The sequence below is a fragment of the Urocampus carinirostris genome, chromosome 7, assembly GCF_059441175.1.
Source record: "Urocampus carinirostris isolate Australia breed hairy pipefish chromosome 7, RoL_Ucar_1.0, whole genome shotgun sequence".
NCBI lineage: Eukaryota > Metazoa > Chordata > Actinopteri > Syngnathiformes > Syngnathidae > Urocampus > Urocampus carinirostris.
Genome location: NC_142355.1, coordinates 32,093,232 through 32,105,819, shown reverse-complemented (window position 1 = coordinate 32,105,819; position 12,588 = coordinate 32,093,232). Strand labels below are relative to the sequence as shown.

The 12,588-nt window shown below is 42.1% G+C and overlaps 1 protein-coding gene across 1 annotated transcript in view; it reads left to right on the top strand.

The window, feature by feature from the left end:
* Positions 1-12,588, top strand: part of plxnb2b (plexin b2b) — a 357,777-nt gene that overhangs the window by 87,714 nt on the left and 257,475 nt on the right. The window contains exon 2 of the mRNA XM_088340578.1: positions 8,640-8,765. The gene's annotated coding sequence lies outside the window, so the exon portion shown is untranslated. The remainder of the gene's footprint in view (positions 1-8,639; positions 8,766-12,588) is intronic.

The following is a 12,588-nucleotide window of genomic DNA, read 5'->3' as shown; positions in this document are numbered from 1 at the left end:
TGGGTCATTCAGGAAATAATGAGGTAAAGCGCAACCGTCAAGAAGAAGCTGTCAATCTTGGCGACGGACGTCTGGAGTGATTTTAAGGGCCTGGAAACTAAACAACTTGTCCACCTTGTACACAGGAGGCGTGCATTTCATTTTCTGGAGACACCCTATGCTTTGGTCCTTGGTTTGGATCAGGGCTCCATCAATTAGTCGACGGTGTGGAGAAAAAAAAAACACAATGTATGTTACATAATGCACACAATATTTGTTTTGTTTACTGGTCTCCTGCTGCTAATATGCCTCTTATTGGTTTACAGGGATACGGAAAAAATGCATACTTTATTTATTATTTATTCGTCTTTCCCTAAAAAAGAGATTTATTAATGTACTTATGTCTCTACTGTAGTGGAAGATAGAGCTCTTGTTGGTGATAGGGATGAGTGGAGAGGTGCTGTAAAAGGACAGTGGAATGTTTGGACATGTTCTAAGGGATGGGCAGGGCACCTGTATGATGCGGTAGGGGTAAACCAGTGAAAGCGGTTGGCCCTAATGTTGAACAGAAGAGTGTGTGTTGTGTCATCCTGACCCAAGTGACATGGCCGCTAACCAACATGGGTTCCGAGGTGCTTAACTTGTTTGAGCATTTGGGTAGGCCATGGTCCAAAACATTTTGTGTGTATTTTTTTGCTACTTTTCCCCTTTTTAATTTTCTTTGTTTTTGTGTATGTGTTTGTCTTGCTGTCGGTGACCCTTTTCGAGGGATACGACCAGGGTAGATCGATGTCTCTACTGACCAATAGTGGTAAGATCAGGCCTAAAAAAGCCAGCCCGACCCGACCTGGAGCCGCGGATATTAAAGCCCAACCCAGCCTGAGCACGACCGATTATCTTGATTTAAAGGGCTGAGCCCGAAGCAAACCTGAAATGTCCATATTTTATTTGTGAGGAAAGGGGAGGAGAAGGAACACTCAAACTAGCGTAAACAGGTCCCACAAAGGAAAAGAAAAAGAACAATGACAGTTGGATGATTTAAAACAAAAAGGCAGCGAGAGAGAAGCCCGGCCTGGCCCAAACCTGAGTGCCTAACCCAATCCAAGAATTGTGTCTAATTTTTATTTAGATTATGCGTTATCATTTGCCCCACTTCATGCTAAATGTAAGAAAATAATGCTAATTAACGATTATCCGACGAATAGTTTCAATAGTCCGGTTCCTCGTTGACTGTTAAAATAGTCAATGGTTGGACTATGACTAATGACTAACCTAATCCAACATCTGTCCTGCAAGTCTCTTGTTTTGGCATTAAAAAAACGCCTCCGCCTTCCGCACTTCCTTCCGCTCCCTGCCTCGAGTTCCCGTTGCGGCAGCTGAACGATTTCCTCTCACCGGGAGGCCCCCGTCGACTCGCGGTGGCGGTGTCAAACCAGGCTCCTACTTAAGCTCATTAAATGTTTCCAAGAGAATAGAAAATCAATGGTGCATACCGGTGCTCCACAACTTTCCTCGAGATTCCATTCCACCCCGCCATACATATATATCTATTTGCACATATCACTCTTCTCTTTGTGTTGTAGTGAAAGGTACACTTGGGGCTGGGTTGTTGTCGAACTGGTAATTGGAGTGAATCCTTGCTTTCCGGATAGTAGTTCCGACGACGACACAACGTGTTTAAACGCTATGCAATTGTTTCGGAAGAGGAAGGGTTCTTTTTCATCATGCATAGCACAGTGCAGACTTCGTGGGATCAAAATTGTCTGAACCTTTGGTATTGCTCCCATTTCTGCATAAAAACGCCATCAGATGTGGTCGAAATCTCACAGACGAAAAGAAAAATATCTGTTTTAACTCAAAGTACCAAAACATTCATAGGTTTCCATATGTTAATGAGGATATCATGCAAAAAATGACAGAAGGGGGAGGAATAAGTAACCGGACCTTTTGAAATGCCTCCCATTTCTGCCTCAAATCACCATCAAGTCTGATCTGATCTTTGTCAAGATCACCCAGATATAAAATAATTCTTTAACTAAAATCACTGTAACATTTATACACTTTCTTAATCTATCGAGGATATTATGCAAACAATGATGGTTGGAAAAGTAATAAGTAACTGAACTCACCAAAATCACACAGATGAAAAAAAGCAGTGTCTGCTTTAACTAAAACCACATCACATTTATCAGTTTCCATACTGTAATGGTGATTGCATTCAAACAAGGACAGGGGGAGGAATAAGTAACTTAACCTTTTATAATTTCTCACCTTTCTGCATAAAACCACCATCAAATGTGACCTTATGTTTGTAAAAATCACACGGAAGAAAAAAAAATGTCTGCTTTAAAACTTAAACATTTATAGCTTCCCGTATCTTAATGAGGATAGCATGAGAAAATTGACAGAAGGGAAAGGAATAAGTAACGGAACCTTTCAAAATGACACGGATGCAAAACCCGTTTCTGCTTTAATTAAAACCACACAACAATTATAGGATTCTGTATTGTAATGAGTATAGCATGCAAACAATGACATAATGGGAGGAATAATTAATTCAGCCGTTACAATTAACATTTTGTGCACCCTTTAGCAATGATAACTTCTACAAGATGCTGCTCGTGGCTGCAGATCAGTTTTGCACATCAGGACTAGTCTTGGCTCATTCTTCAATCCATTATCCCCCTTTCCCTTAATTTTACACCATACTCCAGCAGTGCCCATTCACATTCTATCTTTTAAATTTCAAATTACATGTTTATCCCGGAGTGCCACGTCTAATCGAGTTGCAAACACTGTCCTTTACGTTGTTATCAACGGCAAAAAAAAAGCTAATAATTCTACGAAAGTCCGAAGCCTTTGCCAAGCGTAGAGTGTGGTGCAAAAGTGAGGGACACAAGCTCGTTTTCACCGAGTCAACTCTGGAGTACCCTTGCTTCTCTCTCGCTAAAAATAAGAGCTTTCAGTTAAAAACCGGACACATCTTGTCACTTGTCATTAAAAATTGGTCACTTTGTTGAAAACTGCTACCAGCATTTCCACAATTACCGTACTATCAAAGAGGCCACTTGTTACTAACATCTGCAAAAAAGCACCTTGTTGAAGGTGATTTCCTTGCCCATGTCAAAATAAAGTAATCTTTACAGTTAACACCATGGTAAATCGTGGAATTGGTCACCCGTTAGCTTCAAGTTAAGACTGCAATTATTGCGAGGGGTACTATCTTCAAGCTTCCCGGTCCTAGTTTGAGGGCTTATGGGTCTTCTTAGAAAACGTAAAAATCTAATTATATTTTGAAATTGTGGTTTTAAACTACTGTGGGATCAGTCTGAAGTATCTGTTGAAACTGATGTCATCCAACAGGGTCACTTGAGAAAGTCTTTGGGTGATGGTATTGAATCATCAAAGGAAGCGATTCTTGTTGGTAAACTGAGTCAACTATGCGCAAATTTTAAAAGACACATCATGAAAAGATCTGTCTGAATCGTTTCTTTCCATACTTAATGCAACAAACTCGCCAATGTGTCAATGGCAGCCTTGAGGAACTATTTTCAAGGATGTCAGCAGCTTTCACAAACCTTTCAATGCTTTGGGCCTTGATCGCGGTCGGACCTTTACCAAGATGGGATAGATTTGCTTTGATATAATGCCTGAATGAAAGTATTTGCTGGTATTTTCCCGCACAGGACTTTTTTGGATTTTCTCATGTTTTTTGCCTCTTCATTTAGCATATGTATATGTGATAGTCTCTATAGACACCTTCTAAAGCCCTGTTGTCTGGGTTTTATCTCTATCACCGTCACTCAAAAAAAGGGAAGACACTTTTCTATCTTTGTGTCTTCCCTTTTTTGATCCAGTTGAACTTTTGAGTCAGATTCAAGGTGCTAACATAGAATTTGGCCCGAGGAGCATGTGACGAAAGGCTGAAATATGTCCTCATGATCAATACTAAAACCCTGAACCCGTATGATCTTCCACTTATTTGCTAACTTTCTCTTCCAATTCATGGCTCCAATGGGCCCATTGATCTTTCATCCCCGGCTAGTTTTGAATAAAAAGACGGCCAGCGTCTCTCCAGTCATCCGTGATAACGGCAATTGGCCGAGCGATGACAAAGCACTCGCAAACATTTCGTTTAGACGGATCGAAGCGCTATAATCAAAAGATGAGGTATTTACACTGTCCTTACTCACCCATGGAATGCTGCAAGAAAAATAACATTACCATGACAATTATTTGGATGAGATTCAAGAGGAATATTGTGTAGATCTTTTTGTTCCATTGTTCAAATGTACAGACGCTACCCTACGATCGTTTGTAAGTTGAATTTGAATTTATTGAATTTACTCTCTGGTCTCCCGAAGTACAAAATCAAGAGCCTTCAGCTGGTACAAAATGCTGCAGCTAGGTTTTTAACAAAGACAAAGTTTGATCACATTACCCCAATTTTAGCTAACCTGCATTGGCTCCCTGCTAGCTTAAGATGTGATTTTAAGGTTCTGTTGTTCTGTGTAAGAAAAAAAGAAACCTTGAAAAGAGGCCTTACAAGTGGTAATATAGCACTGGAGCAATTTACGAAAAAAGTCAAGTCATAGGAGTGTGTTTTAAGCTTAGATTTAAACATCCACTGAGGTTGCAGATCGAATCTCAGGGGGAAGAGCATTCCACAGCACCGGGGCCCGGATGGAGAATGCTCTCGAACCTGCTGATCTCTTCTTGGCTCTTGGGATTGAAGGGCTTCTCCTTCCAGTACCGTAAAGTGATTTAAAGAGAGGCTGGCTGGCTGCAGGCTAGCATCGGGGATCCCCAGATTTAGCCAGGTCTACGCGATGACTAAAACCCAACCATGCCAAATATAGCGGTTTTCCCATAAGTTGGAGCTCCAGGTCATTAGTCTCAAGAGTGCGCTGGTGAGATACAGGCTCCGCAGGTGTAGCTTGTGAGGGTTGTTACGTAGCTTAGCTGTAGTAGTAGGCTGGACCAATAGCCTCGCCATTGCCTTCTCTCCTGACGCCGCCTCATTCACTTCCTGGCCCTGATAACAATCTACGGAGCACTCCCTGGTGATCACCATTTATTTGCGCTCTACTGACTTCACAGTCCCATTTACTCGATGAATTTTTTTCAATGTGTGTTGGGTGGGTGTGACACAGACGGTCACGCCCACCCAACACACAAAGCCCTCCCTAACCTGCCTCCGTGATAGCATTTGCTGTGCGCTGTCTACTCCAGAACATATTTTCTGATCAACAAGACACATTGGATTTGAATGCTCATCTAGAAGACTAGAAATCTTCCAGGAATTTGAAAATGTACCTTATAGGAAACAAATACAGTCGGTAAAGGTCACACATGTTTTTTGTTGTTGTGGTGTCCATGCATGTTTACATGCAAAGGTCAACACGGATTACCCTGTTAGCTAATGACTATCTGTCTGTCTGAAAAATAACATGCTGGAGATAAGCTGTGGCATGTTATTAGATTTAATTGAATTGAATTGATTTCTATTACTTACAGGGAAATGTGTGTGTCAAGTTCCCATGTGGCCATTATAGGAAATTTAAAAATCGGAACAAGGTTATTTTAGAACGTATTTGCAAAGGGATGCATGATGATTTTTGGGCTATAATTAAACATGTATAGCACTCGACGAGAAAAAACAAAAACGGGTAATTTTTGGGGATTTTTTGGTAATTTTTTGTTAATAAAATACTTTGTAACTCCTAAGCTATATAGATTAAAAAAAAAAAGCCTTTTAGAGTTGGATAAAATTTAATGGTGTTAATTATAATGAACTAAGAGATGGGATACTGCGTCGTCGCCGTCATAGACTTTCTGGACTAGTTTACAGGCCTGGGGCGTCGTTGCTGTCAAGCACTTTCCAGACAAATTTTCAACATGTTACCGAGTGATCACTATGTTTGTGTACTGTAACGCTAAATCTATTTCACCATGGTATTCCTGGGCCACTTGTCAAGGTTTTATTTTTTCCTGACGCTGAGGTTTTGAGTTTTTCCTTGCCCGCATGTTGGATTAAGATCATGTTATTGTGTAATTGTGATCCTGTGCAGTCCTTTGAGACATTTTTGTGATTAAGGGCTATATAAATAAATGTGACTTGACTTAACTTGACTTTTAGGACATGTTAGAACCATTCTTTGGTGGTTCCTCTCGTGAGAATAATTGAAGCTATCTCTCTCTCTCTCACTCTCTTTGCTATCTTGCTCTTTTGCTCTCCCACACTCTCTTGCTTTCTCTTTTTGTTCTTTATCCCTTACTCTCTTTCTATTGTCTTCTTTCTTGGACACATGCTCTCTCTCTTGCTCTCTCTCTTTGTCTCTCTTACTCTCTTGCTCTCACTTTCTCTTTTGGTCGCTTGCTCTTACTCTCTCTCTCCCTATCTTGCTCTTTCCTGCTCCCTAGCTGTCTCTCTGTCTATTTCTTGCTTTCTCGCTCCTGTCCATCTGTCCGTATCTGCCTGTGTTTGTCTGCCTGTCTGCCTGTCCCTCTATCTCTTTATCACTATCTACATCCATCTATCTATATCTATACAGGGAGTGCAGAATTATTAGGCAAGTTGTATTTTTGAGGATTAATTTTATTATTGAACAACAACCATGTTCTTAATGAACCCAAAAGTCTCATTAATATCAAAGCTGAATATTTTGGAAGTTGGAGTGGGGCTTTTTAGTTTTAGCTATTTTAGGAGGATATCTGTGTGTGCAGGTGACTATTACTGTGCATAATTATTAGGCAACTTAACAAAAAACAAATGTATACCCATTTCAATTATTTATTTTCATCAGGGAAACCAATATAACAGCTCAACATTCACAAATATACATTTCTGACATTCAAAAACAAAACAAAAACAAATCAGTGACCAATATAGCCACCTTTCTTTGCAAGGACACTCAAAAGCCTGCCATCCATGGATTCTGTCAGTGCTTTGATCTGTTCACGATCAACATTGCGTGCAGCAGCAACCACAGCCTCCCAGACACTGTTCAGAGAGGTGTACTGTTTTCCCTCCTTGTAAATCTCACATTTGATGAGGGACCACAGGTTCTCTATGGGGTTCAGATCAGGTGAACAAGGAGGCCATGTCATTAGTTTTTCTTCTTTTAGACCCTTTCTTGCCAGCCACGCTGTGGAGTACTTGGATGCGTGTGATGGAGCGTTGTCCTGCATGAAAATCATGTTTTTCTTGAAGGATGCGGACTTCTTCCTGTACCGCTGCTTGAAGAAGGTGTCTTCCAGAAACTGGCAGTAGGACTGGGAGTTGAGCTTGAGTCCATCCTCAACCCGAAAAGGCCCCACAAGCTCATCTTTGATGATACCAGCCCATACCAGTACCCCACCTCCACCTTGCTGGCGTCTGAGGCGGACTGGAGCTCTCTGCCCTTTACCGATCCAGCCACGGGCCCATCCATCTGGCCCATCAAGACTCACTCTCATTTCATCAGTCCATAAAACCTTAGAAAAATCCGTCTTGAGATTTTTCTTGGCCCAGTCTTGACGTTTCAGCTTGTGTGTCTTGTTCAGTGGTGGTCGTTTTTCAGCCTTTCTTACCTTGGCCATGTCTCTGAGTATTGCACACCTTGTGCTTTTGGGCACTCCAGTGATGTTGCAGCTCTGAAATATGGCAAAACTGGTGGCAAGTGGCATCTTGGCAGCTGTACGCTTGACTTTTCTCAGTTCACGGGCAGTTATTTTGCGCCTTGGTTTTTCTACACGCTTCTTGCGACCCTGTTGACTATTTTGAATGTAACGCTTGATTGTTTGTTGTTATAATTTTAAGAGTGCTGCATCCCTCTGCAAGATATCTCACTATTTTTGACTTTTCAGAGCCTGTCAAGTCCCTCTTCTGACCCATTTTGCCAAAGGAAAGGAAGTTGCCTAATAATTATGCACACCTGATATAGGGTGTTGATGTCATTAGACCACACCCCTTCTCATTACAGAGATGCACATCACCTGATATGCTTAATTGGTAGTAGGCTTTCCAGCCTATACAGCTTGGAGTAAGACAACATGCATAAAGAGGATGATGTGGTCAAAATACTCATTTGCCTAATAATTCTGCACTCCCTGTACATCCATCTATTTCCCTCTGCTTGACTGCTTGACAATGTTTTGCAGACAATACTTATATATTTAAATGGAAGCTCAAAATTCTATCTACCCTGGTCATATCCCTTGAGAGGGGTGACCAAGAAACTCAAAATACATCGGAAAATTACGCGTTTTGTAAAAATAGCTTGAGCTGATTCACCCGTAGTTGCCAACATTTTTGCTCCTGCAACCACTCACATTTGTACTCCCTGGTGTATCATGTCATAAACAGAAGCATGTTATAGATCCTACGTTTTTAGACTGCTACTTCTTGCCTCCATTGTCACAGAAAGAACATTCTGGCTGCAAAAAATTACACATCTGCCGGTTGCACCTGTTGGTGTTGAGGTTGGGGATTCTGGGGGCTGTACAGTGACCTCTGCACTCAATCCTCTGTAGGAGCGTGAGGTGTAAGCCCACCGGGAGTACCAGCCAGAACAAGTTGATTGGGTTTATCTGTGACCTTGAGCTTCACCTCCTCCCGAGTGAGTGTGTTTTTTTTCTGCCTCACCGTCTCCTCACCGTATCCTCCCTTTCCCTTGCAGAAGCCCTTAATGAAGCCTGGGGGGTCAGCCGCAGAATCCGGCTAATTGGACTGAGTTCTCCCGAAGCTCGACTGCCGGCGACCGGAGTGTCAAGTGAGGGTCGGACAGAAGGCAGCCTCGCCCCTGGTGAGTGGGAACAGTTTATTGTCATGCGTCTCCTCCCGTGGGGTCGATTACAGTAATCCCTCGCTACAACGTTCTCTTTTTCACTAGGCCTGCAACAACAAATCGATAACATTGATCAAATTGATTATTAAAAGGGTCGGCAGTGAATTTCATTATCAATTCGTTGTGTCGCACAATTTATGCGGCACTCAGCATTAGCACGATTTTGGAAAAATAATCTAATTGCGACTTTTCAGCCCAGTAATTTAATTTCTATGCGCTTTTCGATTTTAATAGAAAAGTGCATTTTCTGTAGTCTCTTTGTGTTTTGTAAGGACTTAACCTAAGACTTATAACATTGGTAAAATGGCGGCGCCCTCTGTTGGCTGCGGCTGCATCGGCTCGCTAAAACGGGTCAGGTGTATCGACATTTCGTTCTTACAAAGAATGACAATACAAAGGAAATTATTATTATTATTATTATTATTACTTAACATTAATGTTGTCCTCAGGTCAAAATGACCCACCAGTGTTATGGCTTTTCCTAGATTGGTAAAAAACTGAAATGTTGTTTTTATTCACATTTCCATGTAAGCTGTATGAAAAAAAGTTCCTTAAAATGAAGACAACACAACGGCTAATCATATTGAAATGCTTTAACCCTAAGAAGAGCACCCTCTTCTGGGGAGCTTTGTTGTAGTTGCTGTCTGCTCACACAAGTTCAAACAGCAGTGTTTGGCAATTACACAACCGCACTGTGCACATCGCAATATCGATTCGATTTCGTTTAATGGTGCAACCCTACTCGGAACGTTAATTCACTGCAAAGATGCATTGAATTTCCTTGTGACGTTGTAGTGTCATTGGGCTGTAAAGGGGACATGCTTGTAGTACCACTTCGATAAAGCAGAGGGCAACTCAAGACCGCATTTTGTTACGCGACGTCCTTTTGGTCTGGCACCAAACTTGTATCAGCACTTTGGTCTGGCAGAGGGCGCCCTAAGACTGTATTTTGAAGTACAAGGTCCTCTTGATCCTACAAAGTACTCTTGTTCTCGTCCAATCCTGCCTCTCTTTTTTTCGCACTGTATGAAAAAAGGACGAAACATGCTTTGGGTGTGAGGCCGGTTAGTTTAATTGATGCAAGAGTGTGCGCTAGGGGTGGATGTGAATGTTGAAGCATGGTTAAGAATGACTGATATAGACGTATATGATGCAGAGGGGGTAAACCACTGTATGCTTTTTGGCCTCTCTGCTGATAAAGGGTTGCATGGCGCAACTCACCGCCTGTTGTGCTGTGGGCTTAATATGTGGTGTCAGGTTGGGAAGAGCGAAAGGGGAATGTATATTGGTGAATGTGAGTGTGTTCTTGACTCAAGCCACCTCGCACAAGGGGATATGGCTTTGGTATGTAATATATAAACCGTAAATTCCGGACTAAAAGCCGCTACTTTTTTCCCAAATTTTCAACCCTGCGGCTTATTCAGAGATGCGGCCAATTTATGTAATCTTTTTAACGGCCGCCAGCGGCGCTCGAGTATGTAAGGTAAGATTTTGACCGGTGGAATATATGCGCCGAGGAAGAACACAACTGAGCGTATACATACCCTCATCGTGCAATTTGCACAAAATAAGGCTCATGACGCAGCTTCTAAGGTAGAAGCAAACGGGCATATTGCTGGGGTGTGTTAGAGTAAGGGAGCGTGGGACGACGTCATCATGATAAAGTTCCTTTCCGACATTGGGAAAGACAACTTAGATGTCATTAACAAGGAGGAAGAAGCGTGATTCTAACGAATGCGGCATTTATTTCCTTAACAGACTAATATGCTGGTATGCGAGCGTGTTGTTAGTAGCGTGAGGCTACCTCCCAAAGGCACGGTTTAGGATGAAAGCTATATTATTATTATTAAAGCTTTGAAAACTCTCTCGATGTACCGTCTTTCTTTGTAAATATGTGTAATATGTATTTGCAACTGTATATTTTTGTAATGTATTTTTTTGTATTTATTTGAGACACTTATTCTGCACGAGCAAATTAAAAAAGAGGGGCGGAGCAAACGCGGGCTGATGGGAAAGTGGGGACCGGTAAAGGTGAGTTTTTATGAACACGGCGGACAATAATGGATATATATTTTTCCCACCCTTACCTTTGGAAATATACACTTTTTTTCCTTGGATTACTATCAACTGGGACCCAGAATCTGCAGGTCTGCAACAAATTTTAAGTACCTATATTATTTTGCGTTCATTTTGGCGGCTGTGATTTTTGGACTGTGTGCTTCAATGAAGGAATTGTGTTTCTAAGATTGTCTATTTAGTTAAGAGCTTGCTCTGTCCACTCCATGCATCGGCCCGGTATTGCAATGCCTCCGGGAACAGTGTACTCGCAATGATCGCAGCAAGGCTTTAGGGCTAGGACCTTAGCTTGGCCTTTTGGCTGAGAGTAAGTGTCCGGCTCCTAGGCTTTGTAGCGTATTATGAACTGACCGATAATGGATAACGGATAATGAATAACGAAGATAGAATAATAATCCTTAAACCCCCCCCCCCACATTTAGTTTCAATCGCGGGACTTGAAGTTTGGCTTGGATTAATTTCGTGTTTTTTTTTATGTGGGTGCATGCGGCTTATATACAGGTGCGGCTTGTGTATGGACAAATTGGTTTTCCCCTTGAAATGTGATGGGTGCGGCTTATAATCAGGTGGGCTTATAGTCCGGAATTTACGGTGTGTATATATATATATATATATATATATGGGGTGCAAAAGTCCAATTAGAGGTCGAGCATAACAACTGGGAGAGAATAGCGTCAAAAGTTTGTTTACTTGTTCATTACGGAGCTCGAGTCATCAGGGCTCCGACCAGCCCTCGTTAAAGGAAGAACCTCAGCAATTAAGACCCGCCAAAATGGGTTTTATTCTGCCGGCTGTTAAGACGTTCTTGCGTCCATATTTCACTCAAATGAGAGCGCAGCCGTCGCCGCTGAGTGGGATATAAAGGTGAGAAATTAAAGAGGGACCACTAATTGCTCGGGTTATATTGCTCATCGGCGAGATTAAACGGCGGGCGTGTTTGATTAATAACGCGAGCGGGAGCGAGAACAGTTCCGATTGGTGCTCAATATGATGGCCATACCCAGGCACTCCCTCGTCTTAAATTAAATGGCCTGGAGCTAAATCTTTGTAACTGTAAAATTGTTAGGAAGTCCCCCGTTGACATTGGGTTATACCTTTGAATACTGTTTTCTCACATTACTTTATTATTGAGGACTTCAGAGCATCGCGGGTTCAAACATATTCAGCCATCTATTATCCCCAACCCTATGTGACTGCTGGTAGGGGTCAGCAGAGCACTGGTGACTATTTTTTTCTGTTCTGTCCACCAAAAAGTAAACTACATTCGATCTGCCTCGATCCATTGTCCTTAATCCCATATCGCTGCAATTGTGTAGCAACATAGCACATTCTTGTCAGGCGTCTGGGTGTTTTTTTCCGTTTTGTCAACCAAGAAGTCAACTGCACGGGTGTGGCCCTGATCCATTATCCCTGGCAGCATTTGGTTGTGATTAAAGGCCTGTAGGGCGAATTTTTGTCAGGCTTTCTGTGAACTGCACTTGTGGGTCCTCGATCCATTACCCACAACTCCTTATTCCTGCAAGCAGGGACAGGAAAAGCTCACCTTTATCAAGCCCAGAGGCTCTTTCATGGCCATTATATCCACCTGCCAACATACAGTAATCCCTCGGTTATCGCAGTTAATGGGGACCAAAACCACCCGCAAAAAGTGAAAATCCGCAAAGTAGCAACGCCCCTTCAAAAATGCTTCCAAAAAAAAAAGTCT